Raw genomic sequence first — 17,252 nt, forward strand, 5'->3', positions numbered from 1 at the left:
CAACCTATCACAGGTACCCTTCCATAAAATAAAAATATCATTCGGGTAGTGCAGATAGAGGTGCATGTTATTAATGAAACCACTATCAAAAAAATATTTATATTCTCAACCAAGAAGATCCAAATTAGCATAAACCGGGGTGCAAGCTGCACCCATGGCAACACCATTAACCTGTTGAAAATATTCAACCTTGAAAAACAAAAAAATTGTTCTTCAAGATGAATGCCATTAGTTCCGCAACAAAATTGATCTGGTTACAAGTTAAGGCAGAGTGAAGAACCAACATCTCTTAAAAATATTCCAATAAAATATCTTTCGGAATAACAGAAAACAAATATTTCACGTCAGTTGTGACAAAAAACAAATCCTTGGACCAAATGTCTTTTTTGAGATGTCACAAAAGTTCCAAGGAATCCTTAAGTAGATGACATACATTGTTCACCATGTGTTTAAACTGCCCATCTATATAGACTGTTAAGTGATGAGTTTTAGATCCGCTGGCTGAAATAATCAGTCTAAATGGTAGATTGACAATGGTTTTGTGGATCTTAGGAATACCAAACATGGAGGGAATAACTGGATTCCTATTAAGTAAAAAAAATCATATGTTTTGGGAGAAACCTGCTGGTTTGTCAGGAACTCCTCCAAAGAAGAGACTATCCTATGGTAGGCTATATTAATCTAGTTCTTCGAGACTGGAAAGTAGGTGTTGCCATCAAATACAATGTTTTGCATATTGTCTGAATAATCTATATTGTTGTAAATAACGACAACCCCCCTTATCTGGCTTCATAATCCAAATTGTGGGATCTGCTCTAAGCTCATATAATAACCTAGCTTCATCATTAGTAAGATTAGACCACCATCTTTTGATATCAAAATATTTCTTATAAATATCTTCCATAACAGCTTTCTCAAATATGTTTACTAGAGGATGCAGGGGAGGGTTAAAAATATGTTTACATTTAATATTCTCCCCTCTTCCTGTAAAATAATTGTCCTTATCTCTCTCATTAGAAAAAATAATATTAAAATTTAACTTTGTTGTATATAATTTGAACTCAGTCAGAGTATTGGCTACATCCACTCTTCCTGAGGGTACAAACTTAAATCATTTTAGAAATAAGCTGAACTTTTCTTTAGTGATAGTATTACCAGTGTAATTGTATAGCGTAAAACCCTCAAAAGTATTAACAGTGGAACTGTGATCAGGAATTGCATCCTGTATGTATTTCTCTCCGGGTAGGACCATCCTTTTCCCTGATATTCTATCTTGTCTGTGTATCGGTGTCCTTTTTGAAAATTCTGATTTGACAGTCTCTCCAGACATGGATATTCATGAAAATCCTGCCAATCAGTCCTAAAATAACTTTCCTGATGGGAATAATGGCCATCCCCTGTTCCATAACTATCAATATCATGTCTTCTATGAATTTTACTTGTGTAACCATCCTGATGTGATGAAGTGATTCTATGGGTGGGATAAATTACCTTTTCAGCATTTGCTTGGGATCCCTCTCTAACTTTTGTTTTCTTTTTCATATAACCCCCATTACATCTTTTATCAATCTTGTTTAAAACCTTTTGATATACCCCCTTATATTCTTCAAAAGTTTTTAAACAAGATTGATAAAGGTGCAATAGCGTATACATGAAAAAGAAAACCAAGTTATGGAGGGGTCACAAGCAATATGCTGAAAATGCAGTTTACCCCACCCATAGAATTACACGATCACACCAGGATGGTTATCCAAGTAAAAATCATAGAAGACATGATATTGATAATTACGGAACAGGGGATGGACATTATTCCCATCAGGAAACTTATTTTAGGACTGATGGGCAGGATTTTCATGAATATCTGTGTTTGGAGAGATAAATGAATTGGAATTTTCAAAAAGGACACCAATACATAGACAAGATAGTATATTAGGGGAAGGGATGGTCCTACCTGAAGAGAAATACATACAGGATGGAATTCCAGATCACAGTTCCATTGTTAATACTTTTGAGGGTTTTACAATATACAATTACACTGATAGCACTATCACGAAAGAACAATTCAGCTTATTTCTAAAATTATTTAAGTTTGTATCCTCAGGGAGAGTGGATGTAGCCGATACTCTGATTGAGTTCAAATTATATACAAGTAAGTTACATTTTAATATTATTTTTTCTAATGAGACAGACAAGGACAATTATTTTACAGGAAGAGGGGAGAATATTAAAAGTAAAAGTATTTTAACCCTCCTCTGCATCCTCTAGTAAACATATTTGAGAAAGCTGTTATGGAAGATATGTATATGAAATATTCAGAAAACAAATGATGGTGGTCTAATCTTACTAAAGCTGAAGCTAGGTTATTATATGAGCTTAGATCAGATCCCACAATTCAGATTATAAAGCCAGATAATGGAGGGGGTGTCATTATTTACAACAGTATAGATAATTCAGACAATATGCAAAACATTTTATTTGATTGCAACACCTACATTCCAGTCTTGAAGAACCAGATTAATATAGCCTACCATAGGACAGACTCCTGTTTGGAGGAGTACCTGATGAACCAGAGGGTTTCTCCCAAAACATATGATTTCTTACTTAATAAGAATCCAGTTATTCCTTCCATGTTTGGTATTCCCAAGATCCACAAAAGTATTGTCAATCTACCATTTAGACTGATTGTTTTGGCCGGTAGATCTAAAACTCATCCCTTGGTGGTCTATATAGATAGATAGGTTAAACATGTGGTGGACAATGTATATCATCTACTTAAGGATTCTTGGGAATTTTTGTGACATCACAAAAAAGACATTTGGTCCAAGGATTTGCTTTTTGTCACAATTGACGTGAAAGATTTATTTTCTGATTTTCCAAAAGATACTGGATTGGAATATTTTGAGGAGATATTGGTTCTTCACTCTACCTTAACTTGTGACCAGATCAGTTTTGTGGTTGAACTAATGGTTCTCATCTTGGAGAACAATTTTTTTGTTTTTTGAGGGCGAATATTTTCACCAGTTTAATGGGGTTGCCATTGGTGCAGCTTGCTCCCCGGTTTATGCTAATTTGGTTATTCTTGGTTGGGAATATAAATATGTTTTTAATAGTGGTTTCATTAATAACATATACCGCCATCTGCGGTACCTGGATGATATTTTTATTTTATGGAGGAGTACCCGCAATAGGTTGGACGATTTTGTGAAATACATAAATGGAACTACAGAATATTTCAAATTTTCATATCAAAGCCATTGTCAACAAATAAGTTATCTCGACACCTTAGCTTCCCATGATGTAGATGGATTCAAGTCAAACATTTTCTGTAAAGATACTTTCTGTAATTTGTATTTAAATTATGCCAGTTGTCACCCCTATACACAAAAAAGGACCTTATTAAAGGACAAGCAATTAGAGTGGCAAGGATGACTTCTAAAGTTGAAGATGTGTTCATTGAGCTGATTAATCTGGCAAATATATTTTATGCCAGGGGATACCCCAAAAACCTTGTGGATGACATTATTGGTGAGGTACAACAAGGTTGGAATAGTAAGTACAAACCATTATTAGGCACTGGTTTAATTAAGAAGGACAGGTATAATGATCATTGCAAATTTGAAAAGGCATGTGTTGTGAAATACAACTAACATTGTAATGATATAAAGAATGTAATTAAGAAAAATCTTTGTATTTTCAAAACTAACCCCATCTATAATGTGGTAGGTAATAAACGAGTCTTTGTCTTTAAAACAGTTGCTAATTTTAAGAATTTGTTGGAGTACAAATGCAAACAAAGCAATAGGAAAAAACAGTACTGTCCCATGGGGTAATTGCAGACATACTTTATTGATTTTAAAAGACAAAGACATTATTTTGGACAATTACTTGCAATCAAAGGTAAAGTTTAAGTTTATTAGAACAGCAGCAAATATAATCCACCGGAGATGCAGCGTTCCAAAAATAACACGTAATCAGCAAAAAAGTCTCAATAGGAACGCTAATGCTTGCTAGTTCAATATTAAGGCTACTAACAGCAAGAATACACTCAAAATGATCCAACGACTCAATGTGCACGGAGCAAGAACGTCCTTTAATCAGTAAGCGCTTTCACCCAATGAGGGCTTCATCAGACTGTACAAATGAGTAATGCAAGCACAGTCCTTATATACTCAAAACAATTAATCAATTAAATATTCAGTTAAAAACATTTTTCAAAAAATGTATATGTATTTAATTAAAAAATGTACTGTCACATTGCTTAATAAATCTATATACAAACTTGATAGTGGATATGTGGATTTAAAATATATACATATGAACATATAAAAACTCACACATTTAACAATAAAAGTAAAAATTCTAACAGTTTTCATCACAAACTCTTGTTGTTTTCAATACATCCACTAGATGGTGCTATAAAACATAGTAAATGCCCTAAACACTACTGTTGTAGGTATATGAAAGCACATATAAAGAAAACATGTACAAGGCTGAAAATCCTGTGCTGGTGGATAGGAACATAATAACTTAAGAGCAATATAATGAATATACAGTAAAATGCTATCTCACATAAGGCATATTAAAGTTTCATAACTATTATAAAACAATTGATGATATAACATCATAATATGCTCAAAGATAGAACCAATACACTAAAACTGACTCTGAATGTTAACCTCATGAAATCTTATTGCTTCATCACCCTTCTAAGTCTTCTTTTCTTTAGAAATGGATGTAGACTAATTTTGTCATTGAGGCCAGGGGGACAGTCTGCCTTGCATCTAATGATCCATTTCGTCTCCATTTCTAAGGTGAGGGTTTCTAAGTCACCACCCCTAGGGTTGAAACCTACGGTCTGTATAACAAAAAAACTAAATGTGTGTGTGGGGCCCTTTACTTTATGATGTTTTGCTAAAGCATTCCTCTCGTCACCTACTCTCATACTATAGTCATGCTCCCTAATCCTTTCTCTCAGCTGTCTGTTGGTTTTACCAATGTAAAAGGCAGTACAGGAGCAGCACTGGGCTAAGTATATGACATTTTCCGTCCTACATGTGGTACCAGTTGAAAAATTAAAAACTCTGCCTGACAATGGTAATTTAAAATCAGTGTCTGTATTGATGAAACTACACTGATTACAATTGTGGCAGGGAGTAGTGTTGGTGGAATGTGCATGTTGGTCCTTGTGGCTCTTGTGGCATAGCATTCTTCTCAAATTCAAATTGTTCTTGTAACAAAACCTAGGTCTTCCCCCAACCAAATTGCTAATAGCATCCTCTATCCCTAATACATGCCAATGTCTTTCTATTATGGCTCTAATGTCGAAAACATCACTTGTGTAAAATATTGGCATGTTGACATAATTAGCCCTGTGTCCTATTTCTTCATGATTTTTATCTATTCCTTTCTCCATTAGACTTGAAAAATAAGGTTTAGCTCTAGTGTCTCTCATCGCATGCACCTCTAATGCAGTTTCCTCAATTTGTTTTTCATTATAGTGTCTATCTAATAATCTACCTTTTAATCCCTTCAGCTCTTCACTGTAGCCATCCTCTGTAGGATTAAGTCTAGAGGCCCTCATAATTTGGCCCTTAACCACATTGTCAAAGATGTGCTTGGGGTGCATGCTACTTCTATGCAATAGAGTATTCCTGAAACATTCTTTTCTATGTACAGAGGTGTTAACAATACCACTAGATAACCTCATAATATTACCATCCAAATAGGAAATAAATACCTTAGAGTAATTCATAGAAAAATTTAGATAATCAGTGAGTCTATTGATGTCTTTCTCAAATTCCAATAATGACAGTTCACTGCCTTCCCAAATCAAAAAAAGGTTGTCTACAAATCTTTTATAGAAAAGTACGTGTTGTCTGAAATGTTCTGAAGGGAATAAGCTTTCTTGCTAACCGAACCCTTTTCCTTGTTTGTTGAATACCATTTGAGAACTGTAGTTAATGAGAATCCTTATGTCTTAAAAGACAGTAAGCACTTTTTATTAGATCTATATGATTTTTTATCAGTATTGGGTGATGAAACTGAATATTTTATGGTAGCACTTGATGTAAGAAGCCTATTTACAGTGATTCCTAACACAGTAGGCATAGAAAGTGTACAGAACTATTTAAAGAAATACACTGAAATGGATATTCAGTTTATAGAACTCTTGGCTCTATTTTTGGAAATTATCTTAGAAAACAACATCTTTCTCTTTGAAGAAGACATGTATATACAGAATGATGACGTGGCTATGGGCACTTCATGTGCCAATAGCTACGCCAATATTGTCATGGCGGAATGGGAGAAAGAAAGCTTATTCCCTTCAGAACATTTCAGACAACACGTACTTTTCTATAAAAGATTTGTAGACGACCTTTTTTTGATTTGGGAAGGCAGCGAACTGTCATTATTGGAATTTGAGAAAGACATCAATAGACTCACTGATTATCTAAATTTTTCTATGAATTACTCTAAGGTATTTATTTCCTATTTGGATGTTAATATTATGAGGTTATCTAGTGGTATTGTTAACACCTCTGTACATAGAAAAGAATGTTTCAGGAATACTCTATTGCATAGAAGTAGCATGCACCCCAAGCACATCTTTGACAATGTGGTTAAGGGCCAAATTATGAGGGCCTCTAGACTTAATCCTACAGAGGATGGCTACAGTGAAGAGCTGAAGGGATTAAAAGGTAGATTATTAGATAGACACTATAATGAAAAACAAATTGAGGAAACTGCATTAGAGGTGCATGCGATGAGAGACACTAGAGCTAAACCTTATTTTTCAAGTCTAATGGAGAAAGGAATAGATAAAAATCATGAAGAAATAGGACACAGGGCTAATTATGTCAACATACCAATATTTTAAACAAGTGATGTTTTCGACATTAGAGCCATAATAGAAAGACATTGGCATGTATTAGGGATAGAGGATGCTATTAGCAATTTGGTTGGGGGAAGACCTAGGTTTTGTTACAAGAACAATTTGAATTTGAGAAGAATGCTATGCCACAAGAGCCACAAGGACCAACATGCACATTCCACCAACACTACTACCTGCCACAATTGTAATCAGTGTAGTTTCATCAATACATACACTGATTTTAAATTACCATTGTCAGGCAGAGTTTTTAATTTTTCAACTGGTACCACATGTAGGACGGAAAATGTCATATACTTAGCCCAGTGCTGCTCCTGTACTGCCTTTTACATTGGTAAAACCAACAGACAGCTGAGAGAAAGGATTAGGGAGCATGACTATAGTATGAGAGTAGGTGACGAGAGGAATGCTTTAGCAAAACATCATAAAGTAAAGGGCCCCACACACACATTTAGTTTTTTTGTTATACAGACCGTAGGTTTCAACCCTAGGGGTGGTGACTTAGAAACCCTCACCTTAGAAATGGAGACGAAATGGATCATTAGATGCAAGGCAGACTGTCCACCTGGCCTCAATGACAAAATTAGTCTATATCCATTTCTGAAGAAAAAAAGACTTAGAAGGGTGATGAAGCAATAAGATTTCACGAGGTCAATATTCAGTGTCAGTTTTAGTGTATTGGTTCCATCTTCGAGCATATTATGATGTTATATCATCAATTGTTTTATAATAGTTATGAAACTTTAATATGCCTTATGTGTGATAGTATTTTACTGTATATGCATCATATTGCTCTTTAGTTATTATGTTCCTATCCACCAACACAGGGTTTTTTAGCCTTGTACCTGTTTCCTTTAATATGTGCTTTCATATACCTACAACAGTGGTGTTTAAGGCATTTACTATGTTTTATACCACCATCTAGTGGATGCTTTGAAAACAACAAGAGTTTGTGTTGAAAACTGTTAGAATTTTTACTTTTATTGTTAAATGTGTGAGTTTTTATATGTTCATATGTATATATTTTAAATCCACATATCCACTATCAAGTTTGTATATAGATTTATTAAGCAATGTGACAGTACATTTTTTAATTAAATACATATACATTTTTTGAAAAATGTTTTTAACTGAATATTTAATTGATTAATTGTTTTGAGTATATAAGGACTGTGCTTGTATTACTCATTTGTACAGTCTGATGAAGCCCTCATTGGGTGAAAGCGCTTACTGATTAAAGGACGTTCTTGCTCCGTGCACATTGAGTCGTTGGATCATTTTGAGTGTATTCTTGCTGTTAGTAGCCTTAATATTGAACTAGCAAGCATTAGCGTTCCTATTGAGACTTTTTTGCTGATTAAGTTTATTAGAGGCAATTGTAATACTATTAAAATTATATACCTTGCTAAGTGTGAGAGTTGTTCCAGTTTTTATATAGGTAAAACGGAACGAGCATTAAAAACTAGAATTTATGACCACACTAATGACATTAGGAATAGCAAAGAGGCTAGTGCCTTATATAAACATAACATTAAATGTAATAACTTCTTAAAATTCAGGTTTGGTATTATTGACCAAATAAATGAGGATCTTAGGGGAGGTGATTGGAAGAATGGCCTACATGTTAAGGAATTATTTTGGCAGCTTAGGTTGGGTGCAATATTTCCACCTGGCTTGAATGACACTATCTCCATCACCTCAGTTCTGAAGGCTAGATCAGCTAAATTGTAAAAAAAAAAATGTTTTCATTGTCTTATTTTATATAATCTAATAATTTCTTTATATTCATGGTACACCACATTTATTTCAATGTGATACAATGTTTTTTTTAGCGACTTTACAGTTTATTATATATTACATAGGTCTATAGGTGACACTACCACTTTAAGTAACTTTATATAGTATATTAATTTAAGTATTTCTCATTTGTTAATTGACAACTGTATTTAAGTAGGGTGCTTACGCATAGGTGATTGTATTCTGATGAAGTCACATTGTGTTATGTGGACAAAAGCGTTCAATTCTTGGATGTTTTTTCTGGAATAAACTCAGTTTTTAACCATCGAGTCCCTCTTTTCAGTGCATTTGTACAGTTTGGTTCCTGTTTTTTCTTTTACACACTGCATTGTTTATTCAAACAATAAAAAGTTGCTAGAGTGCAACCCTCAATTGAGAATTTCTTCTCCACATCTTTGTTAAAGACAAATAACCTAACCTAAATCCCTTTTGCAACAAACTCTCAAGTTTCCTTAAAGCATTTTCATACTCCACCATGCTGACTACTTCATAAGTAGTCAAGTCATTCAAATATTCATAACACATTCTTTCATACTGTAAGTGGTGCATAACAACAATCTTATTGCCCTTATCCGATAGTTTAAATACTATACCATCCTGCTGACTCAAACTTTTACAGGCCAACCCCTCTGCTTTAGTAAGTTTATAATCAACCTTTCCTTTCAGTTTCAAAAACTTTTTGTACTCACTCTCTATAGCATAATTCACCACGGTGGAGAAACTTTTTATCCCTTCATGAACAAAATGATAAAATCACTTTTACACAGAACATCAGAAGTATCCATTAAACACTAAGCATTATTGACTAAATTTTCTTCTACAGAAGAATCACAAATAAAAAAAATAATCTTCAACATTTTTATCAACAGTACTAAAAGAATTGTATAATTCAACATTATTAATCTTCTCATTACACAAAAATAATGTGATACATGCAAGTTCCTAATAAATCTAAATATTTCCATTTTATAAACACGTGGTCTAGGTAAAATGGTGGGGATAAACTTCAAACCATGATTTAATACAGAAACCTCAACATCAGAAAAACTCAATGCCTGATATATTTAAAACCAAATGTTTACAGTCATTATTAACAGAAAAAGTCTTAGAATCAATACCATCTTTTTTCTTTGTCATGTCCATAAGACTGCTTTCATCTGATCACTTCCAGATGTTCTCTCTTCCTCAGTGAGGCTCCATTCTGCCTCCCTCCCCAAATGTTCTCTTTCAAATAATTTGGGTGTTAGGCAGGAGGTGATGGTGGATAAGTTCTCTCTTCATTTTCCTACTCAGAGGAAATGCATGTTTCCTCAGAAGAAGCAAACAAAACTCTATACTATCGCTTCACTTCCTCCCCCTCCTGGGAGTACTGCTTCCTTGTTGTCTCTTCTTATTGGTTACTTGAAAGGCAGAACCACTGCTATAATCGTTTACATATCTTCTTAGCTTTTTCAACTTATGGGCTATTAAAGTATCTGAAGCCTCCTTTATTTTTTGATTAATACCTCCCAAAATGCATTCCAAATGGGAAGATGAGAATTGTACATAAAGTGAAGCACACACATCGGCAATTTCCTCATTTATAGATCTCTGCTTTACAGACTCCCTCTCTATTAGAATGGAGACCCATTCCATCACACACCGGTGCACTGCTGCAGTCCTTCTAGCTGAAAATTTATTATCTTTGGTATTATTTAGGTCAAATGGCATGGATGAATTTTTAAATATCCTTAGACCTCTCAGTGAAATATCTAGTTCCACATAATGGAGGCTCATAATATTCTAAAACATTGAATTCTCCTTAAATAGCAAATGCTCCAATTTTTCAACAGTACCTTGCAATTCCACCGGTAATTGTGCACTGGAACATAAACCAGCCATAGAGAAAGGATTAACAGTTCGCTGATTACAACCATCTTCTAAGACCTTTTCCCAAGTCTGAGTACCATCTCGTAATCTGTAGCTTTTCATACAATCACTCAACCCATCACCCAGTTGAGAAATATAACGATCCATTGTCCTTTATGTAAATTCAATACCTTCATCCCTAAAAATTCAAGGTAATTGAAAAGACAGGTCACTGACCATGACCAAAAAATAAAAAAACACAAAGTAAGAAAAACTAATAAAAAATATTAAAACCACAACGACCAGTAAAAACTCGAACTTTAATACTCTTAGCTTTGCATTTTTTAGTCCATCATGGGGTTGTTTGCAAGGGACTATTTTAGAAAAAGTTAAGGTATTTGATGTTGGACAACTAAAAAATAAGTTGCTTTGTAAAGAGACTATTTTTACTTTGACGTTTGATACACTGACACCTGTTGAGTTGAACTCAGAATGCAATTGGAAGATGCTTATTTAATATAATTAATGTTTTTGTGTATTAATTGGTTTCAGTTATTATATGTGATTGAGTATTTAAATCTGTTTTGGGTGTGTTATTCTGTACTTTTGAAAGGCTTTGTGCCGAGGTGCTAGAGATTTTTAGTTTATATTAAAGTTTGGGTTTTTACTGGTCATTGTAGTTTTAATATTTTTTATTATTAATTGGGCTAACAAATGTTTCTTGATTACATTTGCTATGTTGTGGTCAAATAGATTTCGTAAAAGAGGTCTTGCACTGTATTAGTGTTACTTTGGTGTGTGTATTAAATAACATGAGAAGCAAAGAAATAAAGTACAGTTCATAATTTATCAATCAAGTGTCCAGAAACTAACAGACTCAGGTTTCTAACCTAGGAATGAGAGTCTAGCTCAAGGCAATGAAGACAGATTTTTGTAATAAGAGGTTAGTCATACAGAGGATTATTGGACCTTCTTAATTCCTGGAAAAGAAACAGCCTGTTCTTTTATCACTGCAAGAAGACATTGCCTTCAGGCTTATCTTGCTGAAGTAATAATGAGTATGGGGTAATAATGAGTCTTCTTAACCCCATACGACTGCAGGTGAGTTGAGTTTGGAGGCAGAGGAAGGAAGATGAGAAAATTATGTAGTGTGAGGCCTACTTAAAAACAATATGGGGTTGTATGGTGAAGCCAAACTATTATAAGTGGTAATCATGCAGAACTGCACTGAACTTTCCATTAGTTTATACCATATGAGGTTTCAGCAAGGCAGAACAAGACAGCTCTGTCATTAGCATGTTGAAACATCTAAAAACACACTTTTTTGCTGTGTGCAAACACTTTTTTTCAGAGCTTTTGCCTGCATACATTATTTATATAAATATTTGTGTTCATTGTCATACAACCATGGAGTAAAAAAAACACACACACACATACATGCAATGACCCACAGCTAGCATACAAATAGAAAACGCTCCAGCAGTAAGAAGAAGAAAGTCAGAAGTTGAGAATACAGATGAAAAATGTTAGATGACATCTTAAACAATTTACCCTCTGTGAACTGTAAGATAATATCATGCTGATAATGTACAGAGCAGAAGGAATATGGTTCTAGACAAGGGGAAACATAGCTATAGTGTAGATTGAGGAGTTTTAATAAATATTTAGAGGTGTATGATATTTACCTCTAAATCACTGATAAATGATAAAATACCTCTTTAATGGGTTTCAAAGCTACTTTGCATGAAAAATGGATTGCTGGGCACATTTATTTATTTGTTGTTTTATTGATGTATGTACTGTATGTACATATGTATTTGTGTATATATTTATTTATTTTTATTTATAAGCTTTCTTGACAGGTAGATGGATCGTTCCACTGACCATTTTTAGCCATGACCTAAGATAGGCAGATAATCACATTTCATGGTCACAACTCTTTGTTGTACAAACCAATTAGTGTGATAGTTCATTTACTGAACAACAACAGAATGACATGTCAAAGATACAATTAAATACCAGTGACAATGATAGCTTACAATTGAAAGACAGCAGCATATACATTTATAGAAATAAGAAATAGAAAAGATTAAAGAAGGAATAGAAAGCAGTGTTTAAATATGGTCAGCATGTATCAAACAACTGTACTAATGCAGTTCGGAAATGATAGAGTGCATTGCTGCAAAAATGTGAAGAGTTTGCAATATGATTGATTTAGCCATTGTCAAATCATTGGCACGTATTCATTAATAAGAAGCTGAAGTGGCTCCTTTTTGAATGTGCTTAATTCTTGTTGGTTTTGGATAGCATGAGGTTGTGAGCTCCCTGCTGCAGGTACATGTTTTGAAAAGGCCTTTTCACTTATTGCTTCAATAAAATAGGTTCTTGACAAATAGAGTAGATTGTCTGTGGAGGAGCATAGGTAACAGCTTGTTTACTTGTGCTGCAGTGTATGTGCTAGAGGTGAGCTGCATGAGCAGTGAACCAGTGAACTGATAAGAGAGCAGACAAGAAGGAAAATGTTTAAATGTTTCCTTTTACAAATCGGATCTAGGTGGAAGGTTCTATAGATGCTCTGAAATGTATTTAAGAGCTTTATTTAAACAATTTTTTTCATCCAGCTATGGCCTGAATGATTACAAGCTGATTCATTATGAATGATACGCTTGTTGTGCAGTTGGTGGTTCACTTTGCCCAGATACCAGGAGCTATATACACAGATAGTTGTGAACACATAAAAATAACTTTGTTCAAAACAAGGAAATTAATAATAAAAGAAGATACATAATATCTTGCTTAAATAGTGTTTGTAAATTAATTTATACATATGTGAGGGTGTGTATATGTGTGTATTTTGTTTTGAGAAGGGTCAGAGAAGTGAGACAAATACATGTGTACTCTAAAACTTTTTCTTAAACACTAGACGAACAGATGTCTCAATGCACATATCCTACTTCATCCTTGGTATGAAGAGAAATGCATATGTCAAGAAGCAATAAAAACCTCTCTTGCACCACAATACAGGTAACGTCTTTCATATTCCAAGGCTTTAATGCACACTCTTGCCTTGCTATCTACATGTCTTACCTCTCCATGGTACTTGCTGTAGGTATACATACCTGCTACCTGCATGCCCTACCTTTACATGGTACTTGCTGTAGTTATACATGCCTTGCTATCTTCATGCCCTACCTCTCCATGGTAGTTGTATTTATGCATGCTTGTTACCTGCATGTCCTACTTCTCCATGGCACTAGCTGTAGTTATACATGCCTGCTACCTGCATGCCCTACCTCCCCCATGGTACTCACTGCAGTTATGCACTCCTGCTATCTGCATGCCCTGCCTCTCCATGGCAGTTGCTGTAGTAATACATGCCTGCTACCTTCTTGCTCTACCTCTCCATACTACTTGCTGTAGTTAACACACCTGCTAACTGCATGCCCTACCTCTCCATGGTACTTGCTGTAGTTATACATGGCTGCTACCTGCATGTCCTACCTCTCAGTGGTACTTGCTGTAGTTATACACACCTGCTATGTTGATGCCATACCTCTCCATGGTACTTGCTGTAGTTATACATGGCTGCTACCTGCATGTCCTACCTCTCAGTGGTACTTGCTGTAGTTATACACACCTGCTATGTTGATGCCATACCTCTCCATGGTACTTGCTGTAGTTATACATGCCTGCTATGTGCATGCACTATCTCTCCATGGTAGTTGCTGTAGTTATATATGAACATATTATGCAGGCAGATGTTGCCATAGATCCAGCTTATTACTTCAAACCAAAGCTAAAAGAGATAGGAGGTACAGTATCTAAATCTGTTTCATCCTGCTCAGTCCCTCAGAAATGTAGAGTCAGTTAGGAGTATGGACACCTTGCTCTTTGATTGTCAAGAGGCAGGCAAACACCAATGATCTCTACCCCCAGTTTCAGTGGCTACCTTTGGAGTAGTCAAACTGGTCTTTTATTCCAAAACTGCAACTCTCCTTTATTCTAACTGATGCCGCACATCCTCTTTCCACCTTGCTAATCGGTCCCAACATAGAAATGTGGGGGTCATAATGTTTATGTATATTAGGAGATGCCTAATTTCTTGGAAGCTTGAGTGCAAAATGTAAACAAAAGGTGCTGCCTGTTTTCAAGCCTAGTGAGCAGGCACTTGTGGACATCCTAGTACAGGGCAAGGACAACTTTACTGAAAAAATTATGATACAGCAGAAGTTAGAAGGGGAAACTATACTCAGATATAAGGATTAGTACACAAATAAGAAGTAGGGGAAGCAAAATCAGGAAACTGTAGTTATGTTATAAAAGTGATTATTGTGCAATGGCCGTTTTGGTCAGAAATAATTTTTCATATTGATGCGCTAAAACTATTCCTATTCATTGTACTGACACAAGTACATAAATAAATGCTGTCAAATGATGTGAGAGTGACACAAAGTAACAGGTTAACAAAAGGGGCTAAATGTGACACATTTATCCAATGCTGATTTTAAAGAACAGATAAGGACAGTAGAATCATTAGTGTATATGTATATATACTGCAGTTATTGCATATCAGATCTGTTTACAGAACAATATCTATTACAAACAACATCATGCTGTAATTTTCAAATTCATCTTGTATAAACACAAATAAATGGACCCTACAGCTGTTTAGTCACATGGACATGTAATTATACTCATCAAACCTAAATGTATGGTTGCTAGTATGTATGTTTTGAGGCATGACCATTAATATTGGTGGCACTCACATGATTACATTGACAATGCCTAGTTATGCATGTGTGGCAGGTGCATTGAACTAATCTTCCATTGGAAATGATACTGTGGGAGCAAGTTGTTGTGTCTTTCGGCTTTTCCCGGTTAGGGGTCGCCACAGTGGAACTCCAGTCCGCTAATGATTGGCAGTAGATTTTTACATGCTGAGTTGACAGCCCTGATGCACAACCTTCATCGAAGGTACGCCCATTCACGCATGTCTCCACACAGAAGATGCTCTAGCTGAGAATCAAACAGGACAATGTCTATCTGTGAGGCGACAATGCTACCGCAGCACCACCACTGCAGATATACTGTGGGACCAAGTAATGGCAATAAATTACATCCACATGATTAATGTTACAACACATATAAAGGTTAAAGAATTCTGAGCATGGCATTGCCTTATGTGTATTTAGGTAACAACACTGATGGTTGTTATGTCAGTGTGCAAAACTGTGACAATATGGAAATATAAGAATCATGGACACTTGTAGAATCATTCCAATGATAATATTAAGTGATAAAACATTTTTAAGCAGCATGCATGTTGTCAGTGGTAGAAGGTTAGTGAGTGTTAATGCATGCAGTGTATATATGTATACAAAAACTGATGTTCATGACACATGCACATAGGTGTCATATTGAGCATGATATAAAGAGACTAATGATTTGGTATACATATTACCATTTGTCTAACTATAGCATATGTGACATATGCACATGTATAATGAATCATGTTATATGGCATATGCAAAATGCACTTAAATCAAGGTACAACTTAAGCATAATTCATCTCTTGACAAAAGGGTTGTGTTTTTGAATATCATGATGCATATCAATATTCTTAACATGCTTTTCTGTGTATATTATAAATGTAAAGGCAGCCCACGCAAGACATGGGCAAAATAAAAGTGCATGCCAGTAGTATGCTGTTACGATATCAGCTAATGGGTAAAATTAGCACCTGTCAGGCTACAATTATTTGTGACTATGATGCATTTGCATAATGTAAGCAGTTACATGACACAACCTTCCTGGTGTAAGTACCACAACATACATGGTAATATGAATGAGTATATCAAAGTACAGATTTGAATGCAATATACTGTAATTGATGTATACAGCCTTAAAGTGAGCCTTGTAAACAACAATATTAAGATCTGTATAACATGAAAAAAAACAATCCGGACTAGCCAGAAACCAAAGAACCAAACCACGAACCAGACGGCTAGAGATCAGTAGATCAGATAGCTTCATTGTAATGATGAATGTAGTAGTCATTAGGGAATTTACACTAACATTTGTCATAGATTAGTTGAAGTGCAGTTTTAAATTCATTAAAAAAGTATAGTATTCTTAAAATCAGAGATAATTCATGATCATTATTTAGACATTTGATACATAGATATTTGACACACAATGTATTATTAACAAAATTTATATTTTGAGAACTTGCATATAAATAATAATAGTTTTATTTATTATTATTTTTCATTTTTTATTTTCTAATAAGAATGTATTACGTACATCTTAACTAATCTTTTAAATGCAGTTTTAGACAGTTAGAATATGAAATGTTTGTAATGATGTTTTATATAACAATCTAATGAATTTAGAATGATTTATTTACCATATTATACTTTATTAGACAAAACAGAGACACTAATTATATGTGTGATCCATTTTACATCATATCCTGTCATGTATAAAAACGGGAACATGGGAGAGTTCCCGTTTTTCTGATGAAGTCCATGTTTTAAAATAAAGTGGAAGAAAGCGCTAAACTATATCTACTTAAATTGTCATCTTTTGTTGCAAAAGCTCTAGCCGTCTGGTTCGTGGTTTAGATCTGTATAACAGTCCAGTAACATACAACATGCCCAAGTAAAGCATTAACATGTATTACTATCTGACCCCTTATACATTTACATTGCACATACAC

The sequence above is a fragment of the Protopterus annectens genome, chromosome 4.part1 (assembly GCF_019279795.1).
Source record: "Protopterus annectens isolate FY-2018-M chromosome 4.part1, PAN1.0, whole genome shotgun sequence".
NCBI classification, from domain to species: Eukaryota; Metazoa; Chordata; order Ceratodontiformes; family Protopteridae; genus Protopterus; species Protopterus annectens.